General features: G+C 40.4%; 1 protein-coding gene across 1 annotated transcript in view; it reads left to right on the top strand.

Moving 5' to 3' along the window:
- tomm40l (translocase of outer mitochondrial membrane 40 homolog, like) overlaps positions 1-261 on the top strand; it is a 6,863-nt gene extending 6,602 nt beyond the window's left edge. The window contains exon 10 of the mRNA XM_042076813.1: positions 1-261. This exon is cut by the window's left edge and continues 766 nt beyond it. The gene's annotated coding sequence lies outside the window, so the exon portion shown is untranslated.
- Positions 262-14,686: the final 14,425 nt, after the last annotated feature.

Raw genomic sequence — 14,686 nt, 5'->3', positions numbered from 1 at the left:
TTCCTGTTTTTTTTTTGTTGTATTGTTGAATCTGTAATGAGCATCAGGGCTTGGTAAAGTTCTACTGGTAGTTTGTTGGGTCAGGCTGTGATAATGTACGTTTTTTTTTTTTTTTTCCCAACTTATTATTTTTAGCTTTTTTTTTTAATTTTTTTTTTTTCATCATGGCAAATATATATGACATTATACATAAATATGTATAAATATATATTACCTGTACATATCTGCTGGGGAACAAAGATAAATGCAGTTTCTTATCAAGTTTTTGGAGTTGGTGTGTGTGTGTGTGCGTGTTTGCACTTGTACATCCTTTTCTTGGATGATGTTGAACAGCAATGCAGCTTCCTTCTCCTGCCAATTCCTTGGCCAAGTGCCCAGCAGCACTAAATAAACCATGCTTGCCACATTTCCTGTGGAAACCAAACCAGCCATAAACTATATGGTTTTCATGGCAATGGCCTTTTATACAGATGAGGAACGTTTGTTGTTACATTAGTTTGCTGAGGAACACAACATGACTCACCTCAGGCAGAGGCCATTTAATGAGGAATGATTCCAAAGACTGAAAGAAGCCCCTTGGCAACGGTCACAGGGGTGGACATACTATGACAATGTGTACATCCACCAGCCACTGGTAGAGTTTTGGTCAAATTCACCAGTATTAAATTATTACTCTGTATCTGATCTTCCAGCCACTTTCATATTTTACCAGCATGTGGCTGGTGCTAATTTTCATTCCTTAGCACAGAGTCCGACATTCAATCAAGATGAGATCAAGCCATTTGTACTAGTTTGGTCTACCTAACAAATATAGCATGGCAGAACTAGACAAAATCAAAGCAGCAAGATTATTCTTTTAACAATGTTCCAATTGCTCCAATTACTTGCAATTGTTCCAATTACTCATGCTTCTCAGAGAGTACGGCTGAACTCCTAGACATCAGAGCAGCAAGATTTTTCTCTCAAAGCATGCTCCAGTTGCTCCAATGATTTCCAAATGTTCCAATTACTATTCGTGCGTGCATCCCAGAGAACTCCTAGACAAAATCGAAGCAATCAAAAACATCAATCATCTTTGGAAGCAGCCCCCCCCCAGAGAGACGCGAACCCTCTGATGAAGGACTCGGTGCTCTTGTGGATGTTCAGGGCCGTCTGGGCCAGCTGGCCGTGGAAGGTGTGTACCACGGGGATGGTGTTGAGCTGAATCTCCAGCAGGTTCTGGTCGATCTTGCGGCGCACCTCCAGCGTGTAGGCCTCGGCGTGGCTCTCGATGGCCACCACGCGGCGGCTCATCTCGTCCTCCAGCTGGCTTGCCAGACGCTCGGTCTGCTCGGAGATCTGCTCCCACATGCTCTCGCTTGTGTCCCGGGCCTCGCTCAGCAGGGACATCCCGAAGCGCACGGCTGTGTCCACACTCTCCGTAAGCTCATTCCTTAGTGGAGATAAGAATGCAGGTGACGGCTAAAGGTACAGACTACAGACCTGGCCTTGCTGAAGGTTATTACTAAAGCAAAAAACTACATAAAACAAACAATTGTACCATTGTTACAATTGTAAGGAGTGTCAAAACTGAGGTGATGAAAACCTCATGTGTTACTGCATAGCTAGAAAGAATGAATTATGAATTAGTGATATCGTGCGATTGAGTAGTAATAGTATAGTAAAGTTATGTAGTAATAGTAAAGATGCCTTTCATTGCTTTATAGCAAGATAGCCAGGGATGTAGTGGACGCAAAACACAGTTTATCCACCTCTGAAATTTCAGAAATAGAGTTTATCTACCTCTCAAAAGAGTATTATTCACCATTTGGAACTTTTAACATTAAAAAAAGCACACTGTATTATCCACATTCACAATATATACACTCATCAACACTCTAGGAATCATTTAATACCATTGGTATTGTTATAAACATTGGACAATAACCTCCACCATCATCAAACATGCTCTGAATGCCATAGTTTACCCACCTCTTATTTTACCACTACACCTCTGAAGATGGCAGAGTAGGTCACAACACATGCAACATTGGATTACACAATCAACTCTGTGTAAACATTGTAGAACTTCAGTCGCTGGTAACTTATCTTTCTGGTGTAAACACTTCTTGTGGTACTGTCTCTCCTACTCAAGTCATATGCTCAAACGTATCATGTATTTGATTTTTGTGTGTGTGTGTATGGGGGGGGTTGGTATGTGTGTATGTGTGTGTGTGTGTGTGGGGGGGGGTTGGTATGTGTGTGTGTGTGGGGGGGGGGGGGTTGGTATGTATGTATGTGTGTGGTGTGTGTGTGTGTGTGTGTGTGTGGGGGGGGGGGGTGGTATGTATGTATGTGTGTGGTGTGTGTGTGGGGGCGGGGGGGGGTGGTATGTATGTATGTGTGTGGTGTGTGTGTGGGGGCGGGCGGGGGGGGGGGTGGTATGTATGTATGTGTGTGGTGTGTGTGGGTGTGTGTGTGTGTGGGGGCGGGGGGGGGGGGGGTGGTATGTATGTATGTGTGTGGTGTGTGTGGGGGTGTGTGTGTGTGTGTGTGGGGGGGGGGGGTGGTATGTATGTATGTGTGTGGTGTGTGTGTGGGGGCGGGGGGGTTGTGGAGTTGATGGGTAGGTCTCACCTGACCTCACTGCCCATGGCGTGTTGGAAGGCTCGTTGCACCTCAACCCCAATCTCCATCAGGGAGTCCCAGGGGTCAGCCTCCTCCAGTCCCCAGGCTTCTGTGGGGTCTCTCTCCAGGGCCTCAGGCTCCACAAAGCCATGGCTTGCCGCTGTGTTGAATGGATGGATGGATACACACACACACACACACACACACACACACACACACTGACTCAGAGGGCCAGGGTGGTAATGCTTTTTGTTGTTGTTGTCTCTAAGATGAGAGATAAAATAATGGGAGAAAGGGGACAAAAGGGCATAGGAGTATCGAAAGTGTGCTTTCTTTTACTGCAGTCGCAGTGGACAGAATTGAAGTGTGTTTATCTAATCTATAATCATATGGTCATGGTGGCACAGTCCATGTGCCAGCAATATGCCACAGTCAAAGTTTATGCCACACAAAAATTGCTGTCAGTTCATTTTCAATATTCCGCAACTGTCAATACACTAATAACACATTATGAACCGTAATTGCCAGCCATTTATCAACTTGTATTTAACTAAGTACCTAATGTGTCTATGTAACTAAGTACCTAATGTTTAGTATTTACTGATTAGTAATTGAGTAATATAGTAATAGAGTGTCAAAACTGAGGTGATGAAAACCTCATGTGTTACTGCATAGCAAGAAAGAATGAATTATGAATTAGTGATATCATGTGCGATTGAGTAGTAATAGTATAGTAAAGTTATGTAGTAATAGTAAAGATGCCTTTCATTGCTTTATAGCAAGATAGCCAGGGATGTAGTGGACGCTAAACACAGTTTATCCACCTCTGAAATTTCAGAAATAGAGTTTATCTACCTCTCAAAAGAGTATTATTCACCAATTGGAACTTTTAACATTAAAAAAAGCACACTGTATTATCCACATTCACAATATATACACTCATCAACACTCTAGGAATCATTTAATACCATTGGTATTGTTATAAACATTGGACAATAACCTCCACCATCATCAAACATGCTCTGAATGCCATAGTTTTATGTCACAAGTTTGTCATAAGTTTATGCCACACAAAAATGGCTGTCAGTTCATTTTCAATATTCCGCAACTGTCAATACACTAATAATACATTATGAACCGTAATTGCCAGCCATTTATCAACTTGTATTTAACTAAGTACCTAATGTGTCTATATAAATTATATACAGTATTTACTGATTAGTAATTGAGTAATATAGTAATAGTATAGTAATTGATATAAGTAATGTAAATATAAGTATAAGTAATGTGTATATATATACAGTATTTACTTGTATAAATATATATATATATATAGTATTTACTTGTATAATGGTTACATAATTACCTTCACAGTATTGTAATCTAGACCACAAATGGAAGCAAACAAATGCCTTATGGCATGTCAAATGCCAAATGCCTTATGCCTTAGTGATATTACATCACAGGCAGAAAACGGGTGCAAAAACATTGACAAAGTGGTGCAGGATGATAGACAAGGTGTCCACTCTACTCACCACTGGCCAATACCAGCATGACCGCTGACAACACCTTCATCACAGCTTTTCAATCCTTCGGGGAGATAAGAAAGTGTGGCATGTTCAGAGCGGAACCTCTTTCCTTCTGGGTCCCCAAATGGCGAAATCAATGCTCAGTAGAAAGGCTCAGCTCTGTGAATGAATGTTAACCGGTTTGAGTGAGCGTGCGGTTGCAATCGCAAGATTTCTTGAGGCGTTGTGTAACACATACAGTGATTCTGCACGACGGCACAGCGAAGAAAGTCCACTGGCATAAACAGAGATAGCACTTCGTTTGGGGCCTTCCTTCTGTAATGCACTCAACACAGGCAGTGGTGTGTGTGTGTGTGTGTGTGTCTGTGTGTGTGTATGGATGTGTATGTGTCTATGTGGGAACTTATAAGGACAGGATTAGTGATGACAAAAGGGGAAACAGACCTTAGCAAGAAGACCCTTGCCGTAGCAGACTCAACACCTTGGCCTTATCCTACTGGCTGTGCTGCTGACTGGCTGGTTAAAGTCCCAGTGATAGTCTTATCTTGCCTGGATGTAGGTAAATGTCTAGGTGGACTATCTCTCTGACAATTTCTCATTGGGGTTTATGTCAATACAGATAACAGAACTGCACAGCGACAGGAGGGGGGGGAAATCACAGATTAGGCATGCTTTTCATCGACTACTGTCTTTGAATCGCTGAATGAAATAAATGTATCTAAATGCAGTTGGAATAATACTCGATCAGACAAACAAGTGAGAGGCAGGTGTAGATATTCTTTTTCATTATTTATTTATTTTTATATGTATATTGTATATTATGGGGGCTTTTTGTCTATATTTGGATAGGCGGTTAAGTATGAGAGGAAGTGGGAGAGAGAGATGGGGGAGGGATCAGGAAATCCCTGCAGGTCAGACTTGAACCAGGGTCCCCATGGGTACTTGGACCTGATATGGACACTGTAGCCAGTTGCACCATAGCATACCTGGCATGTGTAGATATTCCTAAAACATTCACAGTCATTATACTAGGCCCGCTAAAACCAATTTATATTACAAAATGTGATTTTTAGTTTTATTTTTGAAAAATGACTGTATTATAATGACTGTGACTGGGTCAGTTTTTAGTTTTCATTTCTCATCACATTTCCCAATCCCACCCCCATCATTTTCAACTGTCCTATCAACATGAAGGCAAAAAGTCCCTAAAATATGCCTAAAAACATTGTTTTGTATATTTACTTGCAAGAGTTCACCATAACTTGTTGGACATTACTAAGGGTATTTCAATAGAAAGGGAATATCTAAAGGCCTCATAATCATACTTTTACATTCTTTGGCCAGAATCTGATGTTAAAAGCTACAACACAGTGTTATACTCAAGATTATTGTTTTTCACAGGCCAGGCAATTGGACAGTGAGTTCAACCCACCTTAGCCACAGGCATGTTCTGAATTGCATTTTACGCTGTAAATTGTCACACTTATCAATGTCTCCAGTTCAGCATAGCTTCCTTTCTCCCCTCTTTCGCATGTTTCCCAAAATAATAGTCACAAGTTACAGATGTAAAACTTCCCATATTATGTCCTGAATATATCCCTCCTCCAAAGTACCTCCAGGTTATCTATTTGTTTTGTAGCCGAATCATAGAAGAACAGTTTGTGACAGCACATAAGGGTAACTGGTTTATTGCTCCATAGTCAACTTTCAACATAACCCCATTAATTTACTCAGGAATACATAATGAAAGCAAAAAAAAGAAAAAAAATGCTAGTAGGTCAGATCATTTACATCAATAGTTAAGGCAGTTCTGGGAACATGCATTCTAAATTCATTCCTATAGCATGTCATGTATGTGGGCAGAATGGCACTTTAATATGATTGAAATAGAACGTGCAATTAATTCCCTTTTGTCAGTGACTCCCAAAATGCTGCAAGCTGGGTCTGCATGTTTAGTCCGAGCGACTCGATGAACGACTCAGTTTCGTTGCGTATGGCCCCCGCGCCCTGCGTGAGCTGCTCAGGGATGTTCTGGGCGGCATCGGCCGGGTTCGTCTGGATCACCTGAAGAGTCTCATCCATCCTCTTCAGCAAATGGCTTTCCACCTGGGACCGGAAACGCTCGGCGTCCTGTTCAACTTTACGACTCAGCTCATGGAACATGGACTCTGCCTTGGTTCCCACATCTTGAATATATTGACTGATGGTATCCACTTTCCCCAAGACCTTGTCACTAAATAGAAAGAGATTGAAAAGTAGGCAGATTTAAAATGGAGCTAAAAACTTTGCTATGTCTTGGGGGAGAGGGGGTGCTTGTGTGTGTGTGTGTGTGTGTGTGTGTGTGTGTGTGTGTGTGTGTGTGTGTGTGTGTGTGTGTGTGTGTGTGTGTGTGTGTGTGTGTGTGCTTTATAGGATAGGACAGTGAAAAGACTGGTACAGAGATAATTTACATACCCTTATGAGATGGGTGCTTGTGTTTCTTTAGGAATCCACCGTTTTGGTTTGTACAGAAATGAATTATCAAAGGACAGGCCTACACGCAAAAGGGTGAAAGTAGGGCACGGGTGGAAATAGGTTTCAGATACAGACAGTTAGATTAGCCTACTTTATTATACGGCTCTTCACAATGCAAGTAGAATGCTCCATTGACTTGAATGGGATTTCCGAAAGTTCTAGCGGTCATTATTTCTTGGGAAAGGACCTCTGAAAACAAGAATGACCGCTGTCAATGGCAACGGAGTTTGTGCTTGGAACTTCATTCAAAAGTGAAAGCAGACGGTTGATCAGCTGTGTTCTAAAGAATGTTTGATACAGGCAGTTAGATTAGCCTACTACATTTGTTATGTCAAAATAGCCTACTTCTAAAACGCTTCGACACACCTGATGCAGGATGTGACTTCACTTGTTTCACTGCACATCTGAGTGACAGATGAACAGTCGGATGAACAGTTTGAGAGATCTGTGAAGAGCGGACCAACAGACATTCAGAGATTTCCTCATAGATCAACACATGACACACTGTATATACTTGTCACGTTAAAGATGAAGTCAATGGTGAAGGGTTGTTGATATTTTAGCTCAATAGCCAACTACTCTGTGGACATGAAGGCCTTTTCTATTGCAAATGGCGGTAACACTTTATAACAACACACAATTCATCATTTATTAAGCCTTTGTTACTTATTAGTTAATGGTTTGTTCATCATTACTAATTTCTTGTTCATACATAATTTATCATCAGTGGAGACAAATTGACATGTGTGATTTATTTTTGCGGAGAGACTGTGCAGGACTGGACGGCGGTCATATTTTGTACCGTTCTGCGGTACATCTAGTTTATTTATTTAGTTACACTTTACTTGACAGTATCGACATAAGAGTAACATGACACTGTCATGAACGTGTCATAAAAGTTTATGACTTAACGCTTCTGTTATTAAGTTACATTCGGTTTTTGTCATAACAAGTTAGGATTTGTTACATGACGTGTTACCATTTATTTTTTATCACAAATACTTGAACGGACATCTAAGCGACTTTGTGGAGGAATTTGCTGAATATGACGAGAACCAGTATTGTGCACTGTACCTTTAATACATGTGTTATAAAATGTCAGTCTACTTGGGTTTTAGTTATGTGTATTTACATACAATAGGCCAGTGGATTATCTAGACCCAAATTGTATGAGTATCAACCCTTATGAAATGGGAATGAAACTTAGCTGTGTCTATGGTATATGTGCGTGGCTTACCTGATATCCTTGCCCAGTGCAGTCTGTCTGATTCGAGTCAGGAGGTCATCAGGCCGAATCTCTTCTCCACCGTCCACCCATTCCCAGTCTCTACCGTTCCACACATAAGCACCTTTGCAAACATCTTTAAGAAAATAAAATCCTAAATGATTGTCGGAGTGTAGATTTGTAGAATCGGCAAAGCAGTAATTTCAGGAAGAACAGTTGGAATGTTCTGACACAGGTTCTATGTAAACTAGCCAGGATAGACAAAATGGTCTGGATGTAAAACTGAACAGCAATAACATGCTAAGTTTGGGTAGGATTACATTTTAATTATTTAGGGTCTGATTTCTGATTAGTCTTTTGCACAGATGAAATCTCCTGTCTTAAAAGGCCATTAGGCTACTACACTGAAAATGTAATTCATTAAGCAAGAATATAGGCTAAAGGTACAAATACTGTATCTTATATAGTTATAGTATACAGTAACTGGAAGAATATAAACAAATAAAGATACTTACCACCTATTAGTATCACAAAGAGCAATACCAATGTGGGCTTCATGGTTGGTTACAGATTAAGAGACAGAGATGTAAATAAATGAACAGACTACACAAATGGTAAAATAGAATTTTATGACAGTGCAGATCTGAGGTTCCTTCCCTATATGGTGTATGCTTCTGGAGGATATGGGAGTTTGCAATGATTGCAACGTTCTGGTCTGGTGGTGATTTGTAGGTACCAATTTAAGTCACACCCTCTCTATGCAAACTCCCATGGCTATAGTCCCTCTCCTGTACAACTGGAGATTTTTTAGATCAAAACGTTGTCTGTTAAACTGACTCCATTTTGGTCAAAAACAAAGTCACAAAAGAGGACTCAGCGGTTAACTGAATGATGTGCACATAATAAACAACTAAATACTTTTATGTTCAATCAAATAAAAAAAAAAAATCAATCAAAAAATAAACTTCTGAGATTATTGAAGTCAGATCCCCCTGAACTCATCTAAAGGGCTGTATGCTGTGACTACATTTGCAGGCTTCATTCTAACATAAACATTTATATTTATTCATTTAACAGATGTATTTATCCAGAGCAACTTAAATGATAATTATATTACAAGGGCCTTTGTCCCCAGAGAAGCAGATGTGTAAGAACTTCCTTGTTAAATATACTCTCACGCACACAACAATACACTCTCACACACACTAGCCTACTATACTCTCACACACACAACTCACACACACACACACACACACACACACTACTATACTTTCTCTCAAACATACAGTACCCTTTATAATGATTGGCACCTCTGCTAAAGTTGAAAGAAATCCAACCTTGAAGGGAAGCAGATTTATTTTGAAAAAAAAAAAGAGAAACACATTGCTCACAACTATTGGCACCCCTGCTTGTAATACGTTCTTAACCCTCCCTTTGTCAATAAAACAGCTTTTAATATTATCTTATTACACCCCATAAAGTTGGATAATACAAAGCAAGGGATTTAAGACCATTTGTCTTTATAAAATCTTCCCAAATCGAACAGATTCATAGGGTCCACACTTGTGCATTCTCCTCTTTGACTCACCCCACTGTTTTTCTAGATAGATAGATAGATAGATAGATAGAGACTTTATTGATCCCCAGGGGAAATTCAAGAAAACTTTAGATCAGGGGAGTGAGATGGTGATGGCCAAAGCTTGATTTTGTGTTCAGTAAACCACTTTTGCCCCTCCACCAAAATTTTTACTAGGCATGGGGTTCATTTCCGTATAGTCATTCTTCGTTTTACACCTAAAACACCTAAAGTGTTTCTTGCCAAAGAGCACAGTTTTTAATTTCATCTGACAATAGATCACATTTCCAGTCAAAGTCACTGCACCATTCAGTAACTCCTGGTGTTTACATTTGTAATTAAATGACTGGACAGGCTTACCATCATCCAGATAACCATGGGTCTTTGTCCAAGCATGTTTATCACATTTCCAGTTGATTAGAACCTTTTAATCATTGTTTTAACTGTAGGCATTTTCAACAAAGTACCTAGTTTGTATAGACCATTTCAAGAGAGTTCCATTATCAGCATCATAGTTGGCCCCACAAGGCTTCCGTTTTAACCATAGACTGTATAGATTTTCATTTTTCTCAAAATAAATTTGGTTTCCTCCAAGGGTGGATTTTCCCTCTTTGTTTTCATTGTGAGATTATAAATAATGAATTGGCAAAAGATTATTTTTTATACCTGTTTTTTTACAACTATTTGTTTCTCACACACACTGTACTCCTATACTTAGTTTGGAGGCCTCACTGCTAATTTGGGTTTGGCTGCTGCTAAATCACCACCTTACCCTGGAGCCAAACACCATTAGGCCTATGATGGCTTGTTTTTTAAGGGCTGCTAAGAAAGAGGGTTTTTACATCATCTCCTTGAATTAAAATAGAGAGAACAATGCATTTGTTTTAATATGGGAAGCCTATATGACAATTAAATAAGTATAACTAAAAGATTCAACAGGGTAAACTTCATAATTTCAGTACATGTGAGCTACTGTGACCTGTGACACATCATCAAATCTCATCTAAATATTATTCCCTCTGTATTTTACATGCTGGCATCCAATACAAAACATTCTCCTCCAAATCAGGAATGATAGGAATTATCAGGAATGATCATTTGCTGTTCATGTTAAAACAGAGGCCACAGTGAAGTCTTTTGAACTAAAATGTAAATGTTTTTAAAATATATACAGTATATTGGGGCCTTTTAGCCTTTGTTTGACAGGGTAGCCAAGAAGATGGTGAGTAGGTTCAGGAAATGACCTCAGGCCAAACTGGAACCTGCACTGGGCCCATTCATTGCACAGGATACTGATGGCCACTGTGTTACAGCTTCCCTCACGTCAACTAGAATTCTAGTTCCAAATGGTGACGTCATAACTATTCTAGTTCCAAATGACAACGCCACAGTGACTGGGCATAGTGAGAACTGTCAGTGGATCCACATTAAGCAAGGTGTGCAATCTTTCTTAAATTATAACAATATGTGTGGCACACAACTCTCTACATGTCTAACTGGTGTATTGAACTGTTGATAACTGTTTATATGTTATATATAATATTCAACTGTCATCATCATGAATAACAGTGCCAAAGAAGCAAGAACGTCAAGACAAACCTGGTTTACAAAACAGTGAGTCTCTTTGTTTAGCATCAATTAAAACAGCCCATTTGTCCTTACCCTATTCCAAATGTAACAACCTCCAGGAAGTCTGCTGGTTTTGCCTCTGTATTTCAGGACATGCTCAGACAAGATGAACCATGTTGGGAACACTCCATAATAAGGTGCCATAATAAATAGCAAACTAGTAATTACCTAACCCTTTGTTAATATTTGTTAATTGTTACTAAAATATCTATTTGGCACAAGTTAATAGTTTTTTCATCATTAATTAAATATTAATTGTTTGCATAAAATCTGTATGTTAATGTTTTAGCAAATCTATAATATTGTATTAATATATGTTAATAGTTAACTACCAGTGGTGGAATGTAACGAAGTACAAATACTTCGTTACTGTACTTAAGTAAATTGTCCACGTATTTGTACTTTACTTAAGTAAAATTTATAGTGCATACTTTTGACTTTTACTTCGTTACATTTTACAGCAACTATCTGTACTTTTACTCCGCTACATTTCTACAACACCATCGTTCCTTTTTACGATACATTTTATGATCAGTTATTTTTTTTCTCTCTGACAAACACGTTTGTTTTACCGGGGGGTTGCTACCAAAGATTCTGGAGCGCTACGGGCATTCTTAGAAACATAAGCTTCTAGTCTAGACCAGACAAAGCGTGAGCTTGTAGCCATCTGCATTTGGTAGGCTATATTCACCAGACCCATGGCTACACTGTACATGCAACTGTGTTCTGTGCCTTTCTCTGTCTGTTATCTGCAGCGTTAGGGCCTCCTCTCCAATGAGATTGCTATCCGCGGATAAGCGAAGTTACAGGCTATGCCCATGCTTCTGTCACACGTCTGATCATTTGCGGCACAAATTAATGGTAGACTGTTAATGAACCGGTGGCCGGAAAAAACGTAACATTTTCCAGATTAGGAAATATTCCTTAATTGTGTGTGATTAAATAAAGATGCATAGCCTACAATTGGGGGGTAGTAACGTGAACGCTCATTCAATGTCTATGCGTCTGCGCAAGTGAAACTGAACTTAATCATAAAGACACCTTTCTCAGCAACTTTAAATTTCAGGCTCTCGTGTTTTGCTGAATGATATTACTCAGCAGATCACTCTAGTAGATAACCAGAATTACAGTCTCTAGAATTGTAGGTCATAATGTAAACTGGGCCACAGATGGTAAGCACAATTGCATTAACTTAAAACTATCTAGTCGAGTATAACCTAAAACTAGCTTAATTAAAATGGCACAGCCCATACTGATTTTTCCTTTTAGAATATAGATATTAAGAGAATAAACCATTATGCAAATACTTTTACTTTTAATACTTAAAGTACATTTAAAAGCAGGTACTTTTTACTTTTACTTAAGTAGGGTTGTCATTGTGGTACTTTTACTTTTACTAAAGTAAATATTTCTCTGTGTATTTGTACTTTTACTTAAGTACTGAGGTTCAGTACTTCCTCCACCACTGTTAACTACATATATTTTTGGCACTAATTAACAGTTATTTCTTACATCATTTTAATGTTAAATGTTTATTTACTGTATGTAACCTGCGTTGTGTTGAACCTGCGCGATTCAGCCCTGCACACGCCCGGACTCGAACTCCGCGAACAGCAGCACCTCGGATCGGGAGGCGAGCGCGCTAACAATTGAGCCAATAGCCCAGGCTACTGGCTCGCATGCCAGCAGCACTCTTGAGGCGTCGGGGAGTGAGGTTTACCAACGTTCCACAAGCACAGCTAAGCTAGCTGGCATCCGTTACATCAGAGAATGTCTAATAAGGGGAGAACCTTCACTCTCGGAACTCTTCCGGTGTGGTACTGCATCTAGGGGCGCTCGCGGGCGAGTCCAGAATGAATACAAGGATACAAGGATACAAGGAAGTTTATTGTCACATGCATATAGTTACTGGAAGTAAGAAATGCAGTGAAATTATGTCTGGTGTCAGCCTATTTGTGCATTAATGGGGGGGGGGGTAAAAAGTGCAGTAGAAGAGGGGTTTAGTAGATTAAGTGGCAAGGGCTGCATAAAAAAAGGTGGGGGAGGATTGGGATTGGGTGGGGGGCACCAACAAGGAGCACCCAAGAGCAACAGGGGCAAGGAAAAACTCCCTTACCAAGGAAGAAACCTTGGGCAGATCCACGGCTCAAGGGGCTAACCCAACTGCCAGGGGTCTTGGTGTGTGTGTTGGGGGGATGACAGGGGAGATGGGATAGTGTGCTGTGTATGTGGGGAGAGGGCAGTGTGCAATATGTGTGTTGGAGAAGCTTCCTCATGAGACAATGTGCTGTGTATTGGGGGGGGGGGGGGCAGTGTGCTGTAAGTATGTTGGGGATGTGTGTTGGAGAAGCTTCCTGATGAAATAATGTGCTGTGTATGTAGGGGGGGGGGGGGGGGGGGGGGGGGGGCAGGGACTTACTATTGCAAGCAGTACTGTATGTAATGTATGTGAGTGATGACAGTGAAGATGTGTGTGTGGGCGGGAGGGGAGTGGAGCAGTGACTGTGTGTGTGTGTGTGTAGTGTGTGTCTGTGTGTGGGTAGGTGGGGGCAGTGTGCTGTAAGTATGTAGAGGATGTGTGTTGGAGAAGATCCTGAAGACAATGTGCTGTGTATGTGTGTGGGGGGGGGGGGGGGGGGCAGTGTGCAGCAAGTATGTAGAGGAGGCTTACTGTAGCAAGCAGTGTGCTGTATGTATGTGAAGTGATGACAGTGATGATGTAAGTGTGTGTGTTGGGGATGGGGGTGGGGTGGGGGGTGGGGGGGCAGAAAGGCTAGGCAATCAAGGACATGGGTAGATGGAGGAGAAATCAAAAATAATAAATAAAAAGTGTGCAAAAGTTGGAGAAAGTCAGATATGTGTGTGTGTGTGTGTGTGTGTGTGTTTTGACGTGTGATGAAATAAGAAAATAAATAAAATGGAGGTCTATGGAGCTGTACCCCTCAAAATCCACTTTTCTCGGGATATAAATTTTTTTCAAGTAATTTGAATATTGTATTCGAAAGGGGAGGCAAAGACAATACACTTGGTTGAGTATTATATTTTTTAAAGACACTTAATTGTTCTAAAAAGCCTTTCAAACGTGTCAGTGACGTCATTCATTAGCATGATCATAGCATAGCATAGCATCAATGCTAGCGTGTTATGGGCAACACCGACCCAACCTGTAAGAAAACGAAAGGACATGAGTCCCGGATTATTTCACTTTTGATTGATAATCCATATCCATTTTGCGAAAAATAAAATAAAAAAATCTGAGGGTTTCAGTTGTTAAATAGATGAAAACAATAAATGTAGCCATGTAGCTCCATAGGACCCCATGTATTTTGGACTCGCCCACGATCGCCATCTAGGTGAACTCTGGTGAACTGCAGCCAAATTCGGTTTGTATGGGATTAATAGGGAGTGGGGAGGCTCTCCGTAGACGGGCTCTGGTTACATTTACAAACTATATGCTAATATAAAAGTTAATGACATATTATTATTTATCTAGCTTTTCTGATTAGCTTTGTGGAGAATTTACGTATGGAATTTATGGTTTATGGCTTTATGGTCTTGTGGGGTGTATAAGGCACCCTACTGCCAGTGGTTGGTTGTGTGAGAGTT

Source organism: Alosa sapidissima, chromosome 21, assembly GCF_018492685.1.
Source record: "Alosa sapidissima isolate fAloSap1 chromosome 21, fAloSap1.pri, whole genome shotgun sequence".
Classification (NCBI taxonomy): Eukaryota; Metazoa; Chordata; class Actinopteri; order Clupeiformes; family Clupeidae; genus Alosa; species Alosa sapidissima.
This window is presented reverse-complemented; position numbering and strand designations above follow the sequence as displayed.